Genomic DNA, 17,538 nt, shown 5'->3' on the forward strand with positions numbered 1-17,538 from the left:
AGTACACTGAGACTATATTAACATGAGGAAGTTTCATTAGTTTAATCACAGTCATTTTTTAGAGATTTCGTTAAATCAATGAAGGAGTGATAAGATACAAAAGTTGGCTATGCAACACAATTATCACACTAAGATATAAAGTTTACTCTATTCCCCACAAATCTACCTCTTTTTCCCATCAATACACCCTATTTCATATCACTAGGTCAAAATTTTCCCATCACCATAACACAATTTCCCATCAATATACTCCTATTATCCATCATGACACCTCTGTTCAGTGGATGCCTTTCACCACAAGGAGGATCTGTTTCATCTTCACAATAATATTTCATCTCTGCATGACCCACTCTTTTTTCTGTTCTCTGGTATTTTATGAACTCTGAGCCTCTTGCAGTCCAACCCCTCCTCTTTCTGTTCGAGCCCTGTATTTTAAACAGGGCTGTCACTGCAGCTCAAGGAAAATGTCAGATGTGAAGGAACCACCTACTCAGGAGGCTGTTACCACCCACACAGACAGCTGAACAGGAAAAGGGAAGAACCAAACCACGATTTTCGGTTTTACTCCAAAACAGACGATTTTCTGCTCGCTGTGAGAAATAAAAAAGTGGATCCGTTCCTGATAATTGGTTTTGGGCGAGGTGTGTGTGTGATAACAGCAGTTCGAGTTAAGAACCGATGACTTCCCACTATGTTCTTTACCTCTGGGTCAATTATTTTGCTGGTAGCGATTTCAAGTAAGTAGCATTTTAATGTGTCCAGCTGGAAATATTTTCTATTGCCGTTTTGCCAAACCCAACTACTCTTAAAAAGCCTAGGCTCAGAAGGGTTAAATGCTTAAAGGGGCTGGATGCATTTAAGGTAAAGATTACCCTAAATAATGGTTTATAGGGATCTAAATCACTTAGGGTAAGAATATTTAAATTTGCCTGAGATTATAGTGTTTAGAATAAATATTTTTTTCTTTTCTGCCTCCCCCATAAGGGACCTTCGGGGACTCGGTCACCCAAACTGAAGGCACTGTTTTTGTCAAAGAAGGAGCACCTTTGGTTATTGAATGTACCTATGAGTCTATCCTACTCCCTTATCTCCTCTGGTATATTCAACACCCCAATGAAGCACCAAAGTTATGGGTGAGAGATAAAACATCAGAGGGTGGCCAAGATGAAGGGGACAAGCAGGGCTTCTTTGCTGACCATGTCCAAGACAAGAAATCCTTCCATTTGAAGAAAAGTTCCAGCGAAGTGAACGACTCTGCGGTCTATTACTGCGCCTTCAGACACACAGTGATTGCAACCAGCAGGGGAGCTGAACAAGAATCCACTGAGAAAGGATGAAGCACAGAAACTCTAGACTTCTGTCTCTGAAGACAAAATCCAACATGTTATATTTTCATAACTTGACTTCATTATGGTATATAAAGTACCTTCAGGGAAAACAGAGGAAAGAGCTGCAATGTAGTGGAGAGAGGAATGAAAAGAACCATTGGCTGGAAGATAAACCCAGACAAATTCAAATAAGAAATAGAGCATACTGTTAAAAAAAAAAACAACACAAACAAACACACATAGAGAGGAGAATAAACCAACAAGGGAAGGGATGACTTCTCCATCTCTTGGCATCTTAAAAAGCAAGACATGTTGCTTTTCTGGAATGTATGCTTTTGTCAAACACTAGCAGTTGGGCTCAATGCAGGGGTAACTGGATGACATTCTTATAGCTTGTGTTACACAGGAAATCTGACTAGATAATCTACTCACCCCTTCAGGGGTTAGAAGCTATGACTCTCATAAAAACACAAGAATGGAAATGCTCTGTCAGATCAATGATCCATCTAGCCCAGTGTCCTCTCTTCCTACATTGGCCTGTGACAGATGCTTCAATGAGAATGAATAGAAGGGGACAATTTATTCAGTGCTCCATCCCATCATCCACCCCAACTTCCGGCAGTCAGAGATTTAGGGAGTATAGGATTGTGCATCTGACCGTCTTGGCTAATATCCACTGATGGACCTGTCCTCCATGAACTTATCTAGTTCTTTTTTCAAGTGAGTTATACTTTTGACCTTCACACTATCCCCTGACAAAGAGTTGAAAAAGTTGACTGTGCATGGTGTGAATAAGTACTTCTGTTTGTTTTAAACCTGCTGCCTATTAATTTCAATGAGTGACCCCTGGTTCTTGAGTTATGTGAGAGCTTAAAAACAATTCCTTACTCACTTTTTTCAGACCGTTCATGATTTCATAGTCCTCTATAATATGAAACAGGATGAAACCTCAGCTGGTGGAAATCTGTGTGGTTCCATTTATCTAGATGAAGTAAGGGTCTTTCAGGGTTCTCTCCCCACTCTGAACTCTGGGGTATAGATATCAGGCTCCGCATGAAAGACCCCCTAAGCTTATATTCCACCAGTTTAGGTTAAAAACTTCCCCAAGGAACAAATTCCTTTCTTTGTCCTTGGAAGGTATTGCTGCCACCACCAAATGATTTAAACAAACATTCAGGGAGGGGTCACTTGGAGCCCTATCCCCCACCCAAAATATCCCCCCCAGCCCCTTCATCACCTTTCCTGGGGGGCCTTGAGAATAATATACCAACCGATAGGTTAATAAACTGAGCGCAGACCAAATCCCTGGTTCTAGGACACTGAAAATCAATCAGGTTCTTAAATGAAGAATTTTATTAAAAAATAATAAAAGAATCACACCTGCAAAGTCAGGATGGAAGATAACTTTATAGGGTAAATAAAACAGATTTAAAACCCAGAGGATTCCCCTCTGACTCTGCTTCACAGTTACAATACAAGAATAAAATTACCTCTTAGCATAGAGAAAATTCACAAGCTAAAACAAAAGATAATCTAACACATTTCCTTGCTATCACTTAGCATTTCTGTAATTTTAGATGTATTATTACAGGATATTTTTAGGAGATGTATTTTCCTGCCCTGGCACAAACAGCCCCCACCCCCAAGATTTGAAAGTATCTTCTTTCCCCATTGGTCCTTCTTGTCAGGTGTCAAATAGGTTAATTGAACTGATTAACCCCTTACAAGTAAGTGATTCTGTACCTCTGGACAAGAGGGATTTTATATTACTGCAGACATAAAGGTTATTACCCTTCCCTTTATATTTATTACAGGGTCTTTATATCATTCAGGTTTATGGTACATTAAATACAAATATTTGTATTGCATATTTTTAATTATTTCTGCCTTCTGCCTGTTTTAAAGCAGCCAGTTCTCTGGGTTTTAAAATGATGTTTAATGTCACAAAACCCACACATTTTCAATAAAATTAGGGAATGGGCCCAGGTTCCTCTCCTGGCTTCAGTGAGCATGGGTGCATGGTAGAGTCAAGGGATCTGCAACAATCCACATTAGCTGAGGATTTAGGTCATAAGCATGGCAATTCTGCAGGGGACCCATGTTACAGCTGTGATGATAATAACAGAAGGCCCTGTTGTTCTAGGCACTGTCCAGTTTTGTCATCAAATCTGCTTACAATCCAAGTGTAAGAGGAGACCATATGTGGGTGCCGATAAACAGAGAGAGAGGAATACAAAGGAAATACTGAAACTAAATTGGGTAACACAACCACCTGCGGTCTCAGCACAAGAGTGGCCTATTCTGGCTTGGCATGATGTCAGGCAAAAACTCCACCCAGCTCAGCGACTCTGCTGTGTATTACTGAGCCATGAGCCCACACTTAGCCACAGGGCATTCCAGGAGGTACAAAAACCTCCCCAGCCACCCAGGGGCTAAAGTAGTCCCTCCTCTTTCTGTACCAAAGGCCTCATTTCACCCTAGGGTTCCTTGGTCTATACCGAGTCTTTGGAGAGAGAGAGAGAGAGAGAGAGAGAGAGAGAGAGAGAGAGAAAGTGACTGGAGGTACCTAAAGACTAAGGTCTTGTCTACATTGCAAGTTAGAGCCCATTAAATCAGCCCCAGGTGCCCTAACTCCTGAGGTGTCCACACTGGCAAGGCAAGTAGAGCACCCGGACTCTGCAGCTGGAGCACCCTTGGTAATCCACCTCCATGAGAGGCATAGAGCTTTCTGCACCTCGGCTGAAGTGCCGCGGTGCCAGTGTGGATGCCCTGGTCTATTAATGCGCTCTGATTGGTCTCCAGGAATTGTCCCAAAATGCCTGTTCTAGCCACTCTGGTCATCACTTTGAACTCTATTGCTCTGCCCTCAGGTGACCAACCCTCAGACCTGCCCTGTAAATTCTCTGGGAATTTTGAAAGTCCCCTTCCTGTTTTCTCTGCAAGGGGTGAAGTGCTCTCAGTGCATCTTTCCAGGTGACCATGCCTCCACACGCCAGGAGATCCCCAGTATGGAGCAATGCGGAGGTGCTGGGTCTCATCAGTGTTTGGGAGAAGGAAGCTGTCCAGTCCCAGCTGTGCTCCAGCTGTAGGAATTATGATATCTATGGGCAAATATCAAGGGCCATGATAGAAAGGGGTCATGACTGGGACACATTGCAGTGCAAGGTTAAAGTGGAAGAGCTGCGGAACACCTACCACAAAGCACAGGATGCAAACCACTGTTCTGGTGCTGCCCCCGCAACCTACCAGTTCTACAAAGAGCTGGACTTGATACTTGCAGGAGACCCCACCTCCACTCCAAACAACACCATGGACACTTCAGAGGCAATGGTAGCCCAGAGTGCAACAAGGCAGGAAGAGGAAAGTTGGAGCAAGGGTGCTGAGGACGAGGAGGGCCCAGAGCCAGAGGATGGCCTGGAATCCCTAGATGCATGAAACCAGGAGCTGTTCTCAAGCCAGGAGGAAAGTAGCTAGTTGCAGTGGATGGCGCTTTGGGAAGAACAAACAGTACATAGAGTGCCCGGTAAGCGGCTTTTATTTTGAGAAGGGAGTTGTTCAGTGTGAGCTCTTGGTGCCAAGAAGGTTAGGGCTGCATGCATGCCTAGATACAGAATAGGGTGTTGATGTGGTCTCTCACATCATGGTAATTGGCCTCAGTGATCTCATCGAAGGTCTCCTGTAGAAGCTGGGCAATGCAATTGTTCAGGTTCTTTGGCAGAACTACTGTGCTCCTTGTCCCAGTAAGGCTAACATGTCCACAACACTGTGCCATGAGGGGCAGAGGGACCATTGCTGCACACAGGCAAGCTGCATATGGGCCAGGGAGGAAGCTGCATTGTTGCAGAAGACCCTCCCTTGCTTCCCAGGTCACCCTCAGCAACAAGATATCTTCCAGTACAAACCCACACTATGGAAAACGTGGGGATTGTCTTCAGTATAGAGGACTCCTGCAGCTGCTGGCTCTCCCCAAGGCACAGAAACCCAGAGGACAGTACAGTCCTAGAATAATCAGTTCCCCCTGCCTCTATGGTTACTCAACATTATGAGGCTCTTGTGGGTTATGTGTGCTTGTCTTGGGACAGGCAGTTTGTGCTGTATGAACTGTGCTTGTCTTTAAGTTTGGCTGAATCATTGTTCTGTCTAGTGTTAACAATGCTGCCTCTGTTAAATGTTGGATTTTGGCTTTACAAATGCAACCTTGAGATCCCAGACATCATTGTTATCAACAGCTGAAAGGCTGCACAGACTCCGGAAGAGACCATGAAGAAGCAAGGAGGATCTTATGCATGAAGTCATGCAGCAGTCCCTTACTGAAAATAAAAAAGTACAGGAATGGCGGGAGACCCAAGGGAGGATCCACAAGGAGAATGCAGATCACTGGCATAAAACCATGAAGTGGCTCCCTAAGTATTATGGCTCACCAAGCGGACTCGATGCAGGCGCTCATATCACTGCATACAGAGCAGATCCACACCCACCCACCCCTGCAGCCCTTGTCCCAAAGCTCTTTCTCTTGTGACCCCATGTCACCACCAACCCAGTTTCCCCAGCATCTGGTTTCTTATCACCACCAGCTGCCTCCAACACTTTTACCTTCACTGCCCGGCCCTGTAAACTATGACTTGTACTCACTGCACTCAACCCCCATCTCCATGCATTTTAGCCAGCATGAAGTGCAGCAGTCATTGCACAACGCTTCAGACAAGAAGGCTGAATATGATAACAGGACATTCACAAATCTGTGATTCTTCCATTTGCCACCCCACCTCCTTGCCTAAACCTAACCCATCCCCTTCCCTGCTCCTACACACCACAGATGTGTCATGCCATGTATGTTTCTCCAGCAGTTGTGTTTCTTTTCAATAAATGATTTTTTTTGGTTTTGGAAACATTCATCTTTGCATTAAGTAAAAGATAGCATAGCCCAGGATTAGGAACAGCAACAGGCACTGCAAGTCAGTGCATCATACGTAGCAAACACAGATTTCTACTAACATTGGAACCACTGCACTTCACTCCAGTGCAGGGGACCAAACATTACTGGTGGCTTTAAGCCTCAGATTGCTCCCTCAAGGCATCCCTAATCCTTGCAGCCCCACGCTGGGCCCGTCTATTAGCCCTTCTCTCTGGCTGTGCAAATTCAGCCTCCAGGCTTTGAACCTCAGTGGTCCATGCCTGAGCAAAGCTTTCACCTTTCCCTTCACAAATGTTATGGAGGGTACACCACACAGATATAACCATAGGGATCTTGTCATCAGCCAGGTCCAGCTTCCCATACAGACAGCACCAGCAGCCCTTTAAACAGGACAAAAGTCCCAGCTTGCAGCTTCCTGAACAGGCCTGTGTTCTGAAAGATGCATGTGTCATGCACCTTTCTGGGCCAGTCTGTGTTAATGTCCATGAAATGCCCATGGTAATCCACTGCACCTGGAGAACCATAGAGAAATACACCTTCTGATTTATGTACTTGGAGGCTAGGTGATCTGGTGCCAGAATTGGAATGTACATGCCATCTATTGCTCTTCCACAGTTAGGGAAAACCATTTGTGCAAAGCCATCCACAATGTCACAAATGTTGCCCAGTGTCATGGTTCTTTTTAGCAGGATGCGATTAATGGCCTTGCAAACTTGCATCAACATGATTCCAACAGTAGACTTGCACACTCCATACTGGTTAGCGACCGATTGGTAGCTGTCTGGAGTTGCCAGTTTACAGATTGCAATTGCCATGCACTTCTCCACTGACAGGGCAGCTCTCAATCTCATATCCTTGTGCCATAGGGTGGGAGCGAGCTCAGCACACAGTCCCATGAAAGTGGTTTTCCTAATCAGAAAGTTCTGCAGTCACTTCTCGTCATCCCAGACTTGCATGACTATGTGATCCCACCATTCAGTGCTTGTTTCCTAAGACCAAAAGCAGCATTCCATGGTGATAAGCATGTCCATGAATGCCTGAAGCAATCTCATGTTGTATGCATTACACATGTCGATATCATCTTCACAGATTTTAAAGGCACCAAATCCAAAGAAAAAAATCTGTTTTTGCTTTTCTGTGCATCAGGAAAAGAAAAGGATATAGCTGTGGATATAGAGAGGGACAGATCTGCAGGATTATTGACCACCTTTATTTTTAAAAAGGATCATGCATTTGCCTCTCTCCTTCGTGGTTGTGATAAGCCTTGGTTTAAGTGTAGCTTCATTTGGCCAACTGATATATTCTATCATTTGCCATTTTATAAACTGTATTTTTGTACATGATGAAGGCATTCTGCGATGCATTGATTTTGGTCTCGAGATGCAGAATACTATATTAGAAAAGGTGTAAAGTTAGGGTCAAAAATATAGATACAGAAAATTGAAAAGTATGTTTCTTCCTTATGTTTAATAGCTCTCCTTTTATCCTCACTTTGAAGGCTTTTTACTTCTGATCTAAACAGATATCAACAACAATAAAAACGAAGGGACAAAGTTTTCATGATCATAAGTAAATTTGGGAATAGAACGAGGTCCCACGGGACTTTTTATAGCTTGTTTTATTTGACATTCACTAGAGGGCGCTCCACACCTTCATATCCATATTTTAATTTACATTAGGGTGTGTGTATGAGAGAAAGTATGTGTGTGTGTGAGAGAGAAAGTAACTTGGAATCAGAAGCTGAATGAGTTTGTCTCGTTGTGTAGCGTCACAAGCTGAGAGGGAGGAGACAAAGGTCAGAAGGAAGCAGGTTTCATCTTTAGGACATGAATGGTCATTTTCAAAAACACAGAGGAGGAAGAGATATTCCATAACTAGCGGCAGATCTCAGTAACAACACAAGGATAACCTGAAGCTGCAAAATGCTCTTGTACGTGGCAGTACAGCTCTGGATTCTGCTTCCGCAGTCAGGTGAGGCTAAAAACTTTCATTTGAAATAAAGGCATTTACAAAGAAAAGAAAAAGGTCTCTGAGCAAAGAAATCATAGGAGGAATTTTGTTTTCCTTTGCAAAAAGACATCCAGGTTAGCATCATCAGTGTGCTGGGAACAGAGAGAGAGGTTTTCAAGGTATGACTCATCTACACATGCAGAGGCTGAAATTTTCACAGGAGCATAAGGCAATGAGGGGTCCAAGTCCCAAGGAGTTAAAAAGTTCCATCTACACATATACAGATATTTAAAGTCTCTCTTTCCCTCCACAGGTCTTGCACAAAGTGACTCAGTGGACCAGTCTCCTCTAGAAGTGAGAGTCTCAGAGGGGCAAAGTGTAACTTTACACTGTAATTTCACCACCGCTGACTCAAACCCGTATCTCTTTTGGTACCGGCAGTATCCGAACCAGCCTCCCCAGCATATACTGACTAAAACGAAGTTTGATGCTCTGGATCAGACGCTTGTCCAGGAAAAATTCTCAGCATCTTTGTACATGGCTAATAGGACGGTTCCCTTCCATATTGAGGCTGTTTCTCACCAGGAGAGCGCTGTGTATCACTGTGCTCTGAGACCCACAGTAGGGGAGAACTGCATCTTCGCTCCTACAAAAAGTTGCTTAGGGAAACATGGTAGAATCGTAAACACGGGGCTGGAAGGGACATCGAGAGGCAGCTACTCCAGTCGCCTCTGATGAGGCAGAACAAAAAGTGCAAGGATTAACCTGGACAGGTGTTCGTCTAATCTGTTATTAAAATAAACTGTTCCCCGCCATATTCTGTTAATTTTCTCTAAAAAAAATTTAGTTCCAACACTTTGCCCTACTGTATATTCCTCTGTTTTTTTAATTATTAATGAAGAGTCTTTGAATTAAAATACATTTCTTATTGAAAAGACTGTAAGCCATAAATGGAAAATGGTAGAACAAGGGTTACTAATTTAGTTTAACTTTTAATAATTTGTCACTACTATAATTTCAGATGAATGAAAGCTATATTCAGCAGCCCTCCCCCAGAGTTATAACATATCTCAGGCGATAAATTTATCAGAACAAGTCTGGCACTTCTAGGGAAGAAGAGAACTCTATCTATAAACATGTATCCAATAGACTAAAACAGGGATCGGCAACCTTCGGCACACGGTTCCCCAGGGAAAACACCTGGCAGGCCAGGCAGGTTTGTTTACCTGCGGCGTACGCAGGTTCCGCCAGTCGCGGCTCCCACTGGCCATGGTTCCCCGCTCCAGGCCAGGGGGCGGCGGGAAGTGGCGGCCAGCACATCCCTTAGCCCGTGCAGCTTCCCGCAGCCCCCATTGGCATGGAGCGGGGAACCGCGGACAGTGGGAGCCACTATCAGCTAAACCTGCGGCAGAAGGTAAACAAACCAGCCCACCGGGTGCTTACCCTGGCGAGCCACGTACCAAAGGTTGCCGATCCCTGGGCTAAAATGTGTTTACATCACCAACAAGACGCATGGCGGTGCATTCACTCCCCCTCCCTCCACGAAATCCAATACACCTGAGCCCGGTTTAATCCAAGCCAACGCTACTCAAATCAAGCCAACCTGGCTAGACCCTGTATCCAGCTGAACCGATCCCAACACAGTCCAATCAAGCCCAACTCGAAGTGCAACCTAACTCAGTTAAATGAAATTCAATCCCAAATCAAAACTCTGGTGATTACAGCCCAAACCAACCGAATCCAAACCCATGGAAACTCAGTTTAACTCAATCCATTCCAACCCCCCACCTCGAAAAAAAAACCCTGAAAGAAACCCAACCCAGTCGAATTCAACGCAACACAATCCAAACAAAAGCACAGACGAAAGTCCGAAGCACATGAAAATGGAACATTTTCTCAGCAAGACTGAAGCCTTTTGAAATATTTTAACGAATAGCGAAATGTTGCACTGTTATGTCCCACTACCACCCACCTTTCTGCCTAATCTCAGCTGAAAACAGACCCCACTGTTTGTAACAGCCCTAAAAGTTTACAGCTCACGGGTGGGTGCCCGGTTCTCACTAACGAACTCTCAGAACGGGAATTCCTTTTCCAGCCTGATCCCACAAAGCTCAATACTCGGATATTCAGGGAATCCTTCGATGTCTGTGCGTATTAACCCCGACTTTTCCTGAATGAGGTCCATGAGCGCACTCGGGTATAACTTATCCTCCAGGAGGTCTTTTGGGAAGAATTAAACTTGAATATTTAAATGTGATATGTGTAGATATTAAATATACATAATATATTTCTAAAATAATTTCGCTTCAGTGTTTTTGAAATATCCGGTATTTCAGAAACACTGAGGCCAAATTCTTTTACAAAAAAAATCCGTGGGACACACTCATTGTGCACCGGTGAACAAGAAACCTTGAGAAACTGGTTGTAGGGAAGTGGGGTCCTAGATTTTTCCGTCATATAATGTACTCTATGTACCACAAATCACTGTGTTTCCTACTTAATGTAAACACCTGCAAAGAAAGTCGCACTTACCTTCAAATCAAAAGACGTTAAAGAAGGTCTGAGAAAGCCGTTCACAAGCGGAACCAATCTCTCTTCGTTTCCTGTGGGTTAGGAAGGGATCTCACTTCCACATACGCCTTTAGTAGGCTAGTGGCTGAAGAAATGCGGCGAGTTTAACTCATGCAGGCAAGACGCTGTCTCTTCAGGGCTGAAGGGTTCTGGGTAGAATTGAAACCTGAGCCGCTCTGCTTACACAATGAGCAAACGTTTGATGTTCGGCCTTTTTATTTTCACTCTATATCCAGGTAATTGGTCGTCCAGTTAAGCTGATTACTCCCGAATTTCTCTCTCATTCTCTTTTTTACACACACCCACCCCTCCGCCTTTGCAGTGTGTGTGTGTCTTTCTCTGTGTTCCCATTCTCCTCTCTCAGTCTACTAAAGTATTGAAGTGAGCACTCAGAACCAGGGCCGCCTTCAGGCCCCGGGGCGGCATGCCGCGGGGGGCGCTCTGCCGGTTGGCAGGAGGGCGGCAAGGGGCTCCGGTGGACCTCTAGCAGGCGTGCCTGCAGAGGGTCCTCTGGTCCCGCGGCTCTGGTGAAGCATCAGCAGGCACGCCTGCGGGAGGTCTACCGGAGCTGCGGGACTGGTGAGCTGCAAGCGCTCCCCGGGGCGAGCCGCCGTGCTTGGGGCGGCGAAATGGCAAAATGGCAACTGCTATATTTTCTCTTTCCATTTCTTGTTGCAGGTGCTGTGCTGGGTGACTCGGTCCAGCCCAGGGAACCCCAGATATCTGGAGCCGAAGGCGGCTCCGTGATCCTCAGCTGTTCTTATGAAACCAGCTACACTGCTGGTGTCTATCTCTTCTGGTACCGTCAGTACCCAAACCGAGGCCCGCAGTACATCCTGCGGAGAGGAACAGTCAGCTCTGTCAGTAATACTGAAGGTTTCGCCCAGAAGAGGTTTTCTTCCCAGGCTGATGGCAACTCCACAGCTCTGAACATCACAGCCCTGGAGCTGGCGGACACAGCGGTGTATCACTGCGCCCTGCAGCGGGCACAGTGGCAGAGCCACGGAGCAGAGCTGTACAAAAACCCTCCCCTTCCCTTCACCTTCAGAGGCTCAGCATGGAAGAGGAGCCAGAAAGAGCGTCCCCATGACCCAGAATTCACCCTCAGTGAGAGATGCAGCACTGGGCCACAGCTCAGACAGGTGCTGTCCTCCCTGTCAACATCTCGCCGATACATTACATATATATCCATAAATACACGTCAGTGCATCGATGCCTTTCTGCCTTTCTTACGGCTCTTAAATCCCAGCCCAAATGTCTAAACGCAGCAGGGTCTGACTCTGTCAGTATCTGTGCAGCACCCAGGGGCCCTGATGTCAGCTGAGGCTAGATGTACCCGTAGTGTTCCTCCTCCTCCTTATGCCCCGCATTCATCACAGAACTTGGGCGTTTTACACAATTACTTAATGACAAAAGACTCAGAGATCCAAAAAGTCAAAACTATGTGACCATTAAGACATGATGTTAACTTTTCATTTGTCAAAGTAAACAGACTTAAACCAAACTCCAGTAGGTTTCCAAGCAGTATTGTTCTTAACTGAGTTTAACAGCTAGGCAAAGGATTATCAATGGAAATATTTTTACCTGATGTTTGTGTGTGTGTTGAAATCCTCATTTATTGACTTTTACTGCTAGAAAACTAATCTCCCCCAAGCCTATACATAGGGCATAAAGAGGATGCTCATCTAGTGGATTCATTTGGCAAAGTTTTATGACCAGCTGCTAGCCTGATGTCAACTCTCCTGCTTTTTCAGTAGATACAACCACTGATACTAGCCACTAAGCAGGTGTTAAATGGTGAAGTCTGGGGAGATCTTGTTTTTTTTTTCTTAAGAAGCAACGAAACATTTTCCCCAAACTCCTGTTAACTATGGAATGGCTTGTAGGAATAATCTTTGAAATAATCTCTTCTGGAGATAAGTAAGACAGAGATATACAGATTTTTAAATTTGACCCCTTGGATAACAAGGACTAGAGAATTTCTCCCAATGACTCCTGCACCAGACCCATAACTTATGATGGACCTAGAGAAACGTGAGAAATTCCGTGTGCAATTAATCCTTTCCCCCACTCCAGAGAAATATCTGAATGGTTTCTGGAGGATAGGTCCATCCATGGCTATTAGACATGTTCAAGGATGCAAACCCATTCTCTTGGTGCTCCTAAACGTCTGACTGTCAGATTCTGGGACTGGACGACAGGTGACGGATCACTTGATGATCGCCCTGTTCTGTTCATTCTCTGTGAAGAACCTGGCATTGGCCACAGGATACGGGGCTTAATGGGTCATTGGCCATACCAGATCATTCTTATGTTTTCTTGCTAGTTTTTCAAATTTGCTTGCATGATTTATTATTTCCACTAGGGGGAGTTCCTGACGTTCTGATAATTGTATTTTATTTATTTAAAGTGAAACTGAATCAGGCAACTCCCTGGACAACATTTCTTTCGCAATTCTAAAGTCATAAAGAGGGGGAAGTCACAGAGAGGGCACTTTTACAGCAGACGCGTTCTTTTAATGCACAAATCAGGAGAGAAAAAAACTCTAATAACTACATAAAGAGCCTAGTAAAAAGGAGGAGAATTTGAAGCTGCAAAATGGTCTTCTTCCTTGCTCTAGAGACCTGCCTTCTACTTGTGAGGTCAGGTGAGCTAAATATTCATTTTTATTGAATTTATTGCGTTTCTTAAGAACTACAGCAGTCCTGCTATAACAGGCTCGGTTTTTCAAAGAAGCCTGGGGAATTAGGAAACCAGTTTCCTAACCACCTTTTGAAAATACCACGTAATTATTTAAAAAGAAACTAGATTATCTGAACCACAAAACCGTAAAGGTTTATGGGAACAACTTTCCTTTTCTGATACTTTATTTTAAACTGGAAACCAGTTTCTTCACAAGATCATCAGAAACTTTTGTGTAAAGCTGTGAAGGGATACATACAGTTACTTTATTGCCTTTTTTTCTTTCGACAGGTCTTGTTCAAAGTAATTCTGTGTTTCTGTCTCCTGAAGAAATGCAAATCTCTGAGGGGCAACACGCAACATTGCAGCGTAATTTCACCGCCTCTTTCACCACACCAAATCCGCTCTGGTCCAATCAGTGTCCGAACCGACAGCCCCAGCAATTGGCAGCGTATCAATCTCCTGCTGAGAACACGGTCACTGCTGGAACATTTTCATCAGTTTTGTTCCACGCTAATAAGACAGTTCCCTTGAAGACTGAGTCTGTATGAACAGCCATGTATCACTGCGCTGTGAGGTACGCAGTGGGGCAGAGCTGCCTCTCCGGCGGTACGAGAAGTGATCGAGGTCCTTACACACACCGGGGGTGGCAGAGACTGTTTTTCTGCCTGACTGTTATTTTATGACCCGTCTCTGCGAAGTTCAGTTCCTTCTGCTCTTCCCATGTCTGGGAGGATCTTTCCGTTTCTACCCCTGTGCGGTGTTATAGCCCCACGCTGTGCAAACCAAGCCCGACGTCTTATTATCTCAGTTACATTTATGTGAGTTAACAAATACACGAATTTACAAACTTTCAGTGAAAATATTTGTTGTCAATAAAACAAATCACTCCATAAAACTTGAAAAATGGTAACGGGATCTCCTGCAGCTGGAAAATAAACCGGGCCAGGTTCTGATCTCTGTTCCATCACCGCAACTCTGGTCTAACTAATCGGGGCAGCGGGTTCTTTAATGTGAAACGTCTCAGCTCCACTAAAATCAACGTCCATCCACTCAGGTCTCTCTGTCCGTCAGTCTTTCTGTTTGCCCATCTTCTTACACAAGGTAGTCTCTCTGGTTCCCCGGTGAGGCAAAGTCCATTTCATGTCCAAACGTTTTATCAACTGCATAGAGACAGTCACAGCTACAAACAAACCTTTTTGAATGCTGGGAGTGGGCAGAAGAGCCACCAAACAGAGACAGTTTCCCATAGAAATCAGTAGCAAACACCACTCCCCTCCCCTAGTCTCCTCTGGGTTTGGGCATTGAGGTCAGATCCGCCCCTCTCGACTTTTTAGGGCGGCACGTTGGTCGGATTAGAACATTCAAATAACAATCAATCCCCTTGCTTCGCTGTTGTGTTTTCACCGCCTCTTTGTGACTCTAAGTCCGCTAAACAAAGGCCATGCGTTTTGTTCTAAACCTTTTTATACTCACTCTATGTCCAGGTAATTGAGCTGTTAGCTTTGTTCATGCAGCCTGGCTCGCTGCTAATTAAACACTCTCTCTCTCCTCCCAAAACCAGAACCAATTCACTAGCTGTCCACATTTCTCTGCAGCAAGTTCTCCATTTCAGTCTATCCGCTGTTTTATATGTCCTTCACTGCCTGCCTGCTTGTAGTCCCCTTTTCCACGCTCCTTCTCTCGGTTCGGCTCTCCGCTTGTCTGGAACCGGTACATTGTATTCATTTTTTTTTTGTCGCAGGTGCTGCGCTGGCCGATTCGATCCAGTCCAAGGAACCCCAAGTGTCTGGAGTAGAAGGAGGCTCGGTGACATTCAGCTGTTCCTACAATACCACCGATTTTTCGGGCGTCTATCTCTACTGGTACCGACAGTCTCCTAACCGAGCCCCCCAGTACATTCTGAGGAGAGGAACCAAGGCGTACGCTACTTATAGCGAAAATGCGGATTTCGCTCAGGAGAGGTTTTCTTCCCAGGCTGCTGACAGCTCCACAGTTCTGAACATCACAGCGCTGGAGCTGGCAGACACAGGGGTGTATTACTGCGCCTTGCAGCGGGCACAGTGACAGAGCCACGGAGCAGAGCTGTACAAAATCCCTCCCTTCCTTCCCATTCACCCGCCCTGCACTGGGGAGAGACCAGAGACAGGCCTCCCCAAAGCCCCGCAGTCTCACCCCAGTCACAGGTACAGATACAGCTCTGCTGTAGGTGACAGGCAATTACAGACGGGGCTGTCCCAGCCCCACATCTTGCTCGCTCAAAGGAAAGCTTCGGGCTGAGGAATACGGTTAAATTATTTCACCCATGGAGACCTGAGCAAATGACTAGGGGCGAGATTTTAAAGGTATCTAGGTGCTTAAACATGCGGAGAGGCACCTGGGGACGGGTTTTAAAAAGGTATTTAAGTGCCTACTGGGATTTTCAAAGGTAACTAGGTGCCTAACACCCGTTGAAATCAATGAGATTGAGACACTTTCGTGCTTTTGAAAAAATCTCACTAGATGCCTAAATATCTTTAAGATCTGCCACCAGCGCAGTGGCTAGCCACTTTCCAGAATATTTCACTCCTTTCAGGAGTCTGATTTCCTTGCACACCCCAAGTTTTCACTTCACTTAAAACTACTCACTTAAAAAAACCCCAGATTTAAAAATACCAGAATGGCACACCCAGACTATTGCTGAAAAATTGCTTTCTTTCCCATTTTGTCTGCATGGCATTTTAATTTGTACTGAATCGGCTAGTTCTTTTGGTGTAGCCTGTTGTAAAACAAGGCAAATGTCTAGATGAGTTGATGTACCCCCTGGACGGTCTCTGTGCACCTCTGGTTGAGAACCACTGCCCTTGTGGGATTTTTGAAAGCACCTACAGCAAATTTTCAAGCACGCTAAGAAGCAGACACTTGCAATATGCTCGACTTTAGGCATCCAAACACCACTAAAATATTCTCCTTGGTGGGAATTTCAAGAGTGACTCACCAGTTTATGTGCCTAACTCCCCTTGGCTTTCTTTTGGAGTGCCTAAGTGCTATAGTGAGCTATAACAGTACCATATAATCAGCCATCACAAACACTTAAAAAATCCCTTCCATCCCAACACTGAGGAAATCACCTAAGGTGTCTACTGGTGGAATCTCTCAGGCAGCAGGTGGAAGAGCTACGGGAGGAGGTGGCTAGGTTGAGGAGCATCCATATCCACGAGCAATTCCTGGACAGTGTCCATGTGGAGACAGCTGAGGCAGCTGTCCCAGTTCATAGGACTGCTGACACACCACTGGTGGAGGAGGAGATGGCTCAGGGTGGACACTGGCAGCTGGTTCTTCTGCAGCGGGGCAGTGCTCCGCCCCTGCTGCGAACCCTCCCACCGCTGTAATAGGTAACCGTTATGCTCTTCTTGATACAGGAGAGAAGGAATCACCCCCTACAGTAAAGTGAGAGAAGCCTCGTAACCCTAAGGCTGGGAGGTCTGCTGCCACACTGAAAAATAGGAAAATGTAGGGTAGTGGTGGTCGAAGACTCTCTGCTGAACGGGGACGGAGGCACCCATCTGTCGCCCTGACATTTCATCTCGGGAGTTTGCTGCCTTGCCGGGGGCCTGTATCCAAAATGTTACAGAGGCATTGTCGAGGATTATCCGGCCTTCTGACTACTACCCCATGCTACTCATCCATGTGGGCACAAATGATACTGCGAGGTGTGACGCTGAGCGGATCAAGAGTGACTACAGGGCTCTGGGAGTACGGGTGAAGGAGTTTGGAGCGCAGGTGGTATTCTCTTCGATTCTTCCTGTCAAAGGTAGGGGCCGGGCAGAGACAGATGCATCATGGAGGTGAATACCTGGCTGCGAAGATGGTGTCGCCAGGAGGGCTTTGGCTTCCTCGACCACGGGATGCTATTCGAGGAAGGACTGCTAGGCAGAGATGGCGTTCACCTTTCAAGGAGGGGAAAGACCCTATTTGCACACAGACTGGCTAACCTAGTGAGGAGGGCTTTAAACTAGGTTCGACGGGACAGGTGAGCAAAGCCCACAGGTAAGTGGGGAACATGAAGACCTGGGAGATGGGTCGGAAACAAGAGGGAGCGTGGGCTATATA

Source organism: Chelonoidis abingdonii, chromosome 14 (genome assembly GCF_003597395.2).
Source record: "Chelonoidis abingdonii isolate Lonesome George chromosome 14, CheloAbing_2.0, whole genome shotgun sequence".
NCBI lineage: Eukaryota > Metazoa > Chordata > Testudines > Testudinidae > Chelonoidis > Chelonoidis abingdonii.